The sequence below is a fragment of the Gopherus flavomarginatus genome, unplaced genomic scaffold, assembly GCF_025201925.1.
Source record: "Gopherus flavomarginatus isolate rGopFla2 unplaced genomic scaffold, rGopFla2.mat.asm mat_scaffold_61_arrow_ctg1, whole genome shotgun sequence".
NCBI lineage: Eukaryota > Metazoa > Chordata > Testudines > Testudinidae > Gopherus > Gopherus flavomarginatus.
This window is the reverse complement of record NW_026115130.1, coordinates 73,803-83,723: the sequence shown is the minus strand read 5'-3', so window position 1 is coordinate 83,723 and position 9,921 is coordinate 73,803. Positions and strand designations below refer to the sequence as shown.

Sequence of the window (9,921 nt, the reverse complement as noted above, 5' to 3'; positions counted from 1 at the left end):
TATTATGGTTGGTTTTGGAAATTTCTAACCGCAGTTTTTATGGCTTTTTTTGTCTTCTAGTTTAAAAATAAAACTCTTTTTATTTGTATTACAAATTCAGTTTTATGCTACAGACCTAAGATCATGAATACTTAAATATGAATTTTAGATATACTTAGATTTGTAGGCTCTGATCTCACTTACATACTGAAAAATGTAAGCAACTTCACAGTTGAGTAAAATGTTCTTTTCCACTCTGACTGCAAGGAAATTTTGTAGGTTTAACTCAGGGACTGCAGCCAAAGGGCAGGATTTTGTGGCACATGCCCCATCTCTGCAACCAACATTTGCTACCACACTCCATAATACCACACACAGAGCAATTTTTTACCTCTCAAAACCAGAATATACCACAGAAGAGATTTAATGGCATAAGCTTAAGGTGAAAGACTGCAGCACTAACAGCAATTCTAAGAGATTAAAAAATGCCTCTGTCTTTGCACACCAAGGACAACAGAAAGGAAATCAGCTAGACCAATCACAACCTCCATTCCTATCTCTCACAAGCTTTTGGCATTTGGAACCCATACCCCTTAATGGTGAGTACTTTTCAGGCGAGGGTGAAGCTGAAGGCTTAACTGAAAACAGTTTAAGAAGTGCTCCCGTCTCTGGCACTCAACTATCCAGCTCCCAATGGGGTCCAAACCCCAAATAGTTCCCTTTTACCCTGTATAAGCTGTAAAATCCTGTGACCAGGGCAGCGCCTAGCAGCCTGCTCATCTGCCTCCCAGCATGAGAGCGCGTAAGGCGCTAATCCGGATAGTGGTGGCTGGGTGGCAGTGGCCATGCAGACGCCAGCAGAGTGATGCAGCAGAAATGTGCTGGCCCCATAACCCCGAGGTTAATGGATCAAAAGCATCCTTTGCTACATGTGTACTTGTTTCTCTTCCCTCGGGGCCTTCCAGAAGAGCACCATGAGGCTGCCTGGGCTGAAGGCAAGAGGCAGGCTAGGGCATGGCAAGGGCCTCCTGTCCTGGAATGAGGCTGTAGTGCTTCCTGGTCCCATTTTCCCACCCACACCGGCAGGCGGCTGCTGCGGGAGAACAAGAGGGAGGCTCTCGGGACACCAGGCAGTGCTGTGTGTGTGGCTGTCTGGGGAAAGAACCGAGGCTCCCAACTTGACCTGCCATTGACTTGCATGGCTCTGTGCACTGTCAGCTAGGGCAGGCCAGGCTGCGGAAGTGACTCAGGCTTGGGCAGCATGGCCGCGCTTTCCTGACGAGGTGTGAGGCAGGCCAAGAGCTTTGCACAGGGAAGTGGGAGGGAGGCATCTTAGAGCCGGCTTGTCTCCTCCGCTTCTCCCTTGCCGCTTGGGCAGAGGCAGGGAGGGAGTTAAATGTTCCCGGCTGAAAGTTTTTGTGCTCGGCCTTGAGGATTAAGCCTGAGCCTCTGGAACAGCTGCTGGGAGATGGGTTTCTGAATGGCATCCAGCCCTGTCTTTGGGCCACCAGCTGAAAGCACTGAGGCCAAGAGGCAGCAAAACAGGACCTTTGAGGCTCCCCGCAGGCAGGGCCGGCTTTAGGAAGTGCGGGGCCCAATTCGAACATTTTCAGTGGGGCCCCTGCAGGGATGACTAAAAAAAAACCATGTAAAAAAAAAGCTTTTCATTTCTTAGCAGCCGGTTCCCTGTAAAAAGTTCTGATTTAAGGGATGTGCCCCAGTATGTATTTTTTGTACCAATAGGATTACCATACATCCGTATTTTTAAAAATTCCTCCCAGATGGCGATTTAAGAACCAAAAAGCTGGACATGTCCAGGAAAATACGGATGTATGTTAATCCTACCTAAAGTTCTTTTTTAAAAAGATGGGCCTGAACTAGAAATGAGCTCCGTTTCACATATGTGGGTCTCCACCCCTCCCTGGGGGTGTGCTAGGGTGACCAGATGTCCCGATTTTATAGGGACAGTCCCAATGTGGGGGTCTTTTTCTTATATAGGATCCTATTACCCCCCACCCAGTTCCAATTTTTCACACTTGCTGTCTGGTCACCTAGGGTGTGCACATGTGTGGGTCACAGCTGTTCACTGCCCCTCTCATTGCAGCAGGTGTGCAGGGTTACTGCCCCGGGAACTGCAGGGCACTAGTGAATGTGGGGCTGGCTGCAGGCAGGGCAGGGGCTGACTGGAGGTAGGGTCTGGCTGCAAGCAGGGCAAGGCGTGCGGGGCTGGCTGCAGACAGGGCAGAGGGTGCGGGACCGGCTGCAGATGGGCTGGCTGCAGGCAGGGCAGGGGGTGTGGGACTGGCTGCTGACAGGGGCTGGCTGCAGGCAGGGGGATGTGAGGTGGAGTGGGCTGGTTGGCTTCAGGCAGGGCCTCAGGGGAGTGTGCAGGGGTTGGCAGGCCTGGAGACAGAGGAGTGTGGGACTGGCTGGCTTCAGGCAGGGGGGTGTGGCACAGGTTGGCTGGAGACAGGGCAGGGGGTGCAGGGCTGGTGCAGGCAGGGCAGGGGGTGCAGCAGGGGCTGGCTGCGGGTACAGGGGGTACAGCCTACCCTTCATAGTAAGTGCCCCCTCCTCCTCCTCCTCCTCCACCAAGGTAGCAGCAGCAGCCCAGGGCTCGGGGGCTATTTAAAGGGCCCATGGCTCCCCTGCTTCCACCGCCCCAGCCCTTTTAATAGCCGCGGGAGCCTTGAGGAAGCAGCAGGGCTCCAGGGGCTATTTAAAGGATCAGGGCGGCAGAGGCAGCTGGAGAACCCTGCTACCCCAAGGCTCTGGGGGTTATTTAAAGGGTCTGAGGCTCCCCTGCTTCTATTACTTCAGCCCTTTAAATAGCTGCGGGAGCCCTGGGGAAGTGGCAGGGCTCTGGTGGCTACTTAAAGGGCCGAGGCGGTAGAAGCAAGGGGAGCCCCAGACTTTTTAAACAGCCCCCAAGGCTCCAGCAGTGGGGCTCTGGTGGCAATTTAAAGGGCCTGAGGCTCCAGTCCCTGCTGGGAGCCCCAGGCCCTTTAAATTGCCCCCTGGGGAAGCTAGGCCACCCTGGTACAGTGCACCAGCAGGGCTTGGCTGCAGGGCCCTCTTAGGTGCAGGGCCGGATTCAGGGGAATTGGTTGAATTGGCCTAAAGCCGGCCCTGCCCGCAGGCCTCAGGAAAGCAAGGAAGTAGCACAGGCTTATCACTGTCCCTGGGTGGGCTTGAATCACCATCCTTTCAGCTAAGAGCCAAATGTGCTGACCCATTGCACCACAGAGACACAGGCAGGCCAGGCTGTATGGAGCACAAAAGTCAGGAATCAGCTCAGGGGACGGTCTAGCATATGCATGCAGTGGTTGGACAAGTAACAGCAAGGAACTGGACTGGTGTGGAGTGAAAGAACTGTAGGAAGGAACCGAAAATAGCACTGGGGCTGCGGTACACCACTCGCATACACTTTCTTTGGCCTGTTTTGCTGGAAGAGTTAGCAGGGCGAGATTGTTAGTCACAGGTCAGGGGGTGAGTTTATGCAAATTCTGGACTATGGGATGCAAGCTGGGGTGAGAGGGGCACAACTTTTGTGGCACATGAACCCTCTCTGCAACCAACCTTTGTCACCTCCTTCCATAACAGCACATACAGCGTAACCTTTTACCTTTCAGCACCAAAGCATACTGTAGAGAAATCTAATGGTATAAGTTTAAGATGAGAGACTTCAGTACTAACAACAATTCTAAGATATTCAAAAATACTTCTGTCTTTAAACACCAAACATAAAATCAATCAGAACAAACATACATTTCTACTTCCCACATGATTTTTGTATTTGGAACCCATACCCCTTAATGATGAGTCCTTTACAGATGAGGGTCAAGCTCTCAGGCCTCTAATGCCAGGTACAGTTATTCTGTCCTTGATCCAAAATAAACAGGAAAATACACTTGATTACTCCTGGCACAAAAACAAAAAGACTGGATATTCCACAGCAGCTGAAATGACCATTTGGACAAGCACTCCCCTCATGCAATCTGGGGTGGGTGTAACCATGCAAATGACATCAGCCCCAAAAGGCCTTTACAACAGATCACCAACAGATGGCAGGGTAGAGTTCATACTGACCCTGCTTAAACTAGATTGTGGCAAAGATTAAAAAAACACTGAACGTTAAAACTCACCAAACGCGGTTCAATCCATTCTCATCGTCGTACCCGCTTCTTAAACTCCACACCTGAACGTAGCCCTCACATGGACAACATACCCTCCTAACTCAGTGTCTGTATGTTATCCTTTTACCCCCAATCGGGGATATTGCAGATTCTGTATTCCTTATGCCAGCTGATCTTAAACCGAATTTCGCACCCCCTGGGTAATCTGTACATTGTTCCCTGATCACCAGAAACTTCTATGCCTAAACTCTGTACCATACACCTTTTTCTTCTTTGAAAGTCATCTTAATAAAATGTTGACATTTGTTCGAGATCCCAGCTCCTGTTCCTTTGCAAGGAGTGTGCCTTTGCTCCGGGTTTTAGTCTGCTAATACAGCGGAGGCAGGGTGAGGGTCGATTGAGTCAGAGACGCTTGCCTGCTGCAGACACGGATCCAAGGCTGAACCTCGTCCCCCACAAGTTGAAGGCTTAACTGAAAACAGTTTAAGAAGTGCTCCCATCTCCAGCACTCAGCTCCCCAGCTCCCAATGGGGACCAAACCCCAAATAGATCCCTTTTACCCTGTAGAAGCTGTAAAATCCTGTGACCAGGGCAGCTGCCTAGCAGCCTGCGCATCTGCCTGCCAGCGTGAGATCTCGTAAGGCACTAATCCAGATAGAGGTGGCTGGATGGCAGGGGGAGTAAAGAGCCAGCAGAGTGGTGCAGTGGAAGTGTGCTGGGCCCATAACCCAGAGGGCAATGGATTAAAGCCTTTCTCTGATACATAAGCACTTGTCTCTTTTCCCTCTGGGCCTTCAAGCAATCAAAACCCTTGGCTTGCTGACCCAGCTCTGTCTGCCATGCGCCTGGGCAGCAGCAGGACAATCTCAGGAGAGCAGCTCCCACCCATTATCTCTTGTAGTGGAAAGAAAGTAGAATTGTGGTTGGACTTTTGCTATTTCTGTTCAGGGAGTCAGTGGCTGTGAGGCAACCCTTACTGATAATGGCAGGGGAAGAGTTCTCTCTTCTGCACTGATGCTGCAATTTTTTGTTGTGCCCTTTCTCCCCCCTTCAAGGCAGGCAGGCAGGCTTGGTGGCTTGGGGAGGTGGGTCAAGCCTGGTTTCTTTTGGCAGACACCTGGTTGAGAACTGGTGCTGTACGGTCTTGTCTTAACTGACCAACCCTAATGTCTGTTGTCTTGTCTCATACTTTGGAAGCGTTTTATTTACCCTTTTCCACTGCAAAAACTGACTATTTAGTCCTTCTCTTTCTTTCCAAGCGGCTAACCAGTTACTGATCCATGAGAGGGCCCGAGCCATCTGGAGTAGCTTGTGACTGCAAGTGGCAACCTCAGGGCAGACTGTTAAGAAGCAGGACACAATCCCCAAATTGGTTGTGTATTCTAGACTTACATTTCACCAAGTGTCAGATTCTGGATGATGTCCCTTTTATGACTTTTTAAAGCAAACTTGCTATTTTTGTATCATTTAAGCTTTCTATGCAGAGGACTAGAAATGTTTCTATTAACCTGAATGTTAGATCATTTTAACATTGGCTGGAATCAAAATGTTAAATTAGTTCTTATTACTTTAATAACTGATACTTCCTCTATCTCAGGACTAGCTATTAAACTGATTTTTGGACTAGGGAGATCGAATAGCAGCTTCCTCCATCCATTGCACACATCAACCTGTTATTGTGGCACTGAACCGCCAGGAGCGGTGGACCTCCCTATGGGGAGAATATCGTGGTTGAAGAGCAGTGAAGAAAAGTGGTGTTCTCTGTGTTCCCGTTTGGTTTGTACTGAGTATGGTTTTGAGTGGTTTGTAACTCTTTTATCAGTTATTAGTAACATCTTATTATTAGACCTCTGAATTGAAAGGCTGCTCTTGCAGGTTTTACTTTGTCGTTGTTTGTAGGTCAAACAGCCGCTTTCTTAGGCCTGGTCTACACTACGCATTTAAACCAAAGTTAGCAGCATTAAACCGAGTTAACCCTGCACCCATCCACACAATGAAGCCCTTTATATCGATATAAAGGGCTCTTAATACCAATATCTGTACTTCTCCCCAACGAGGGGAGTAGCACGGAAATCAGTATTGCCATGTAGGAGTAGGGTTAGTGTGGCCACAATTAGACAGTATTGGCCTCCAGGCGGTATCCCACAGTGCACCCTTGTGACCGCTCTGGAAAGCAATCTAAACTCGGATGCACTGGCCAGGTAAACAGGAAAAGTCTCGCGAACTTTTGAATTTCATTTCCTGTTTGCCGAGCATAGAACTCTGATGAGCACGGGTGACGATGCAGTCCCAAATCCAAAAAGAGCTCAAGCATGGACCGTCTGGGAGATACTGGATCTGATTGCTGTATGGAGAGATAAATCTATTCTATCAGAGCTCCGTTACAGAAGACGAAATGCCAAAGCATTTGAAAAAATCTCCAGGCTATGATAGACAGAGTCCACAGCCAGGACTCAGCACAGTGCTGCTTGACAAGCGTAACAGAAAGCCAAAGAATCAAATGGACATTCATGGAGGGAGGGAGTGGGTACTGAGGACTTGCTATCCCACGGTCCCAGCAGTCTTCAAATAGCATTTGCATTCTTAGCTGAGCTCCCAATACCTGAACGGTGAAACACATTTTCCCGGGTGTTTCAAGGGCCCCTGGAACTAGGGTTAGGGGTCCAACGGGCAGGACCCCTGGAGCTAGGGTTAGGGGCCCCACAGATAGGGCTTCTGGAGCTAGGGTTAGGGCTCCCACGGAAGGACCTCTGGAGCTAGGGTTGAGGCCCCACGGAGAGGGTCCTTTGAGCTAGGGTTGGGGGACCCACGCGTAGGGCCCCTTGAGCTAGGGTAAGGGGTCCCACGGGTAGGGCCTCTGAAGCTAGGGTTAGGGGCCCAAGAGGTAGGGGGCCTGCAGATAGGGTTAGGAGTCCCACGAGAAGGGACCTTGGAGCTAGGGTTGGGGCCCCACGTGTAGGGCCCCTGGAGCTAGGATTAGGAGTCCCAGGGATGGGGCCGCTGGAGAAAGGGTTGGGGGTCCAAGGGGTGGGGTGCCTGGAGCTAGTGTTAGAGTGTCAAGGGGTGGGGCCCCTGGAGCTAGGGTTAGCGGCCCCATGGGCAGAGGCCTTAGAGCTGTGGCTTGGATCCCCAGGGATGGGGCCTCTGGAGCTAGGGTTAGGGGTCCCAGGGGTGGGGTCCCTGGAACTAGGGTTAGGGGTCCCACTGGTAGGGCCATTGAAGCTAGAGTTAGGGGCCCAAGGGGTAGGGCCCATGCAGCTAGCGTTTGGAGCCCCAGGAATGGGGCCCATGGAGCTAGGGTTAGGGGTTCCAGGAGTGGGGCCCCTGGAACTAGAGTTAGAGGCCCCAGGGGAAGGGCCCCTGAAGGTAGGGTTAGGCTCCCCAGGGGTAAGGCCCCTGGAGCTAATGTTAGGGGTCCCACAGGTAGGGCTTTTGGAGGTATGATTAGAGACCCTAGGGGTTGGGTCCCTGGAGCTAGCATAAGGGGCCCCATGGGTAGGTCCCCTGGAGCTAGGATTACGGGAACGGACACAGGAGCTAAGATAAGGGCTCCCACAGGTAGGACCTCAGAAGCTAGGGTTAGAGGCCCCACGGATAGAGCCCCTGGAGCTTGGGTTAGGGATCCCAAGGGAAAGGCCTCTGGAACTAGGGATAGGCACACCATGGTTAGGGGCCCAGGAGCTAGAATTAGGGGGCCGCAGGGATGGGGCCCCAAAGCTACGGTTAAGGTTCCCACGGGTAGGGCCCATGGAGCTATGGTTAGGGGCCTCACGAGGAGGTCCCAGGGAGCTAGGGTTAGGGGTTCGATGGGTAGGGCCTCTGGAGATAGGGTTAGGGGTACCAGGAATGGAGCTCCTGGAGCTAGGGATAGGGGCCCCACGCGTACGGCTCCTGAAGCTAGGGATAGGGGCCCAAGGGGTATGCCCCCTGGAACTAGGGTTAGGGGTTGCAAGGGTAAGGCCTTTGAAGCTAAGGTTAGAGGCCCAAAGGGTAGGGTCCCTGGAGCTAGGGATAGGGGCCCCATGGGTAGGGCCCCTGGAGCTAGGGTTAGGGGCCCCAGGGATGGGGCACCTGGAGATAGGTTTAGGGTCCCCATGGGTATGGCCCCTGCAGCTAGGGTTAGGGGGCCCAATGGTAGGGCCCTTGGAGATAGGATTCGGGGTCCCACAGGTAAGGACTCTGTAGCTAGGGTTAGGGGCCCCATGGGTTGTGCCCCTGGAGCTAGGGTTAGAGGCCATAGGGATAGGGCCCCTGGAGCTAGGGTTAGGGGTCCTGGGGGTCGGGCCCCTGGAGATAGGGTTAGGGGCCCAAGCGTATGGCATCTGAAGCTAGGGTCAGGAGACACAGGGGTAAGGCCCCTAGAGCTAGGATTAGTGGTCGCATGAGTAGGGCCTCTGGAGCTAGGGTTAGGGGCCCCAGAGGTAGGGACCCTAGAGTTCGGGTTAGAGGTCCCAGGGATGGGGCTCATGGTGCTAGTGTTAGGGGTCCTAGAGGTGGGCCTCTGGAGCTAGGATTAGGGGTCCTAGTGGTTGGGCCCCTGGAAGTAGGGACAGGGGCCCCATGGGTAGGACCCCTGGAACTTGGGTTAGTGGTTCCATGGGTAGAGCTGCTGGAGCTAGCGTTAGGGGCTGCATGGGTAAGGCCCTTGGAGATAGGATTTGGGGCCCCAGGGACTGGTCCCCTGAGTTAGGGTTAGTGTTCCCATGGGTGGGGCTCCTGGAGCTAGTGTTTGGGTTTCCAGGGGTGAGGTCCCTGGAGCTAGGGCTAAGGACCCCACTGGTAGGGCCTCTTTAGCTAAGGTAAGGGCCCTACGGGCAGAGCACCTGGAGCAGGCATTAGGGGCCCCACGGGTAGGGGCCTTGGAGCTAGGGTTAGGCGCGCCAGGGATGGGGCCCCTGGAGTTAGGGCTAGGGGCCCCACGAATAGGGCCCCTGGAGATAGGGTTAGTGGAGCAAGGGGTAGGGCCCCTGGATCTTTGGTAATGGACATAAGAGGTAGGGACCCTGGAGCTAGGGTAAGGGGCCCCAGGGGTAGGGCTCTGGAAGCTAGGGTGAGGGGACCCATGGGTAGGGCCCCTGGAGCTAGGGTTATGGTTCCCACGTGCAGGGCCCCTGGAGCTAGGGTTAGGGTTCCCAGGGGTGTGGCCTCTGGAGCTAGGGTTAGGGTTCCCAGGGGTGGGGCCTCTGGACCTAGTGTTAGGAGCACCACGGGGATGGCCCCTGGAGCTAGGGTAAGGTGCACCAGGGATGGAGCCCCTGGAGCCAGGGTTAGGGGTCCCAGGGGTGATGCCCCTGGAGCAAGGGTTAGGGGCCGAATGGGTAGGGTCCCTGGAGCTAGGATTAAGGGCGTCACAGGCAGGGCCAGTGGAGCTAGGGTTAGGGGTGCCAGAGGTGGGGCTCCTAGAGCTAAGGTTAGTGTTCCCATGGGTGAAGCCCCTGGAGATAGTTTTTGGGTATCCAGAGGTGGGGCCCCTGGAACTAGGGTTAAAGGACTCCTGGGTAGGGCCCCAGGAGCTTAGGTAAGGGCCACAAAGGCAGGGCCCCTGGAGTTAGGGTAAGGGGTCCCACGGGTAGGGCCCTTGGAGTTAGGGTTAGGAGTCCCAGGGGTGGGGCCCCTGGAGCTTGGGATAGTGGCCCCACGGGTAGGGAACCTGGATCTTTGGAAAGGGGCCCAAGGGGTAGGGCCTCTGGAGCTAGGGTAAGAGGCCCCAGAGGTAGGAACTGGGAAACTAGGGTAAGGGGTCACAGGGGTAGGGCCTCTGGAGCTAGGGTTAGGGAAACCATGGGTAGGGCCCCTGGAGCTAGGA

General features: G+C 53.5%; 1 non-coding gene across 1 annotated transcript; it reads left to right on the top strand.

Annotated features, from left to right (window-relative positions):
- The first annotated feature begins 5,634 nt into the window (after positions 1 to 5,634).
- LOC127042581 (U2 spliceosomal RNA) lies at positions 5,635 to 5,827 on the top strand. Its single transcript, XR_007771978.1, has one exon. It is a non-coding gene; the product is annotated as a U2 spliceosomal RNA (small nuclear RNA).
- The last annotated feature ends 4,094 nt before the right edge of the window (positions 5,828 to 9,921 follow it).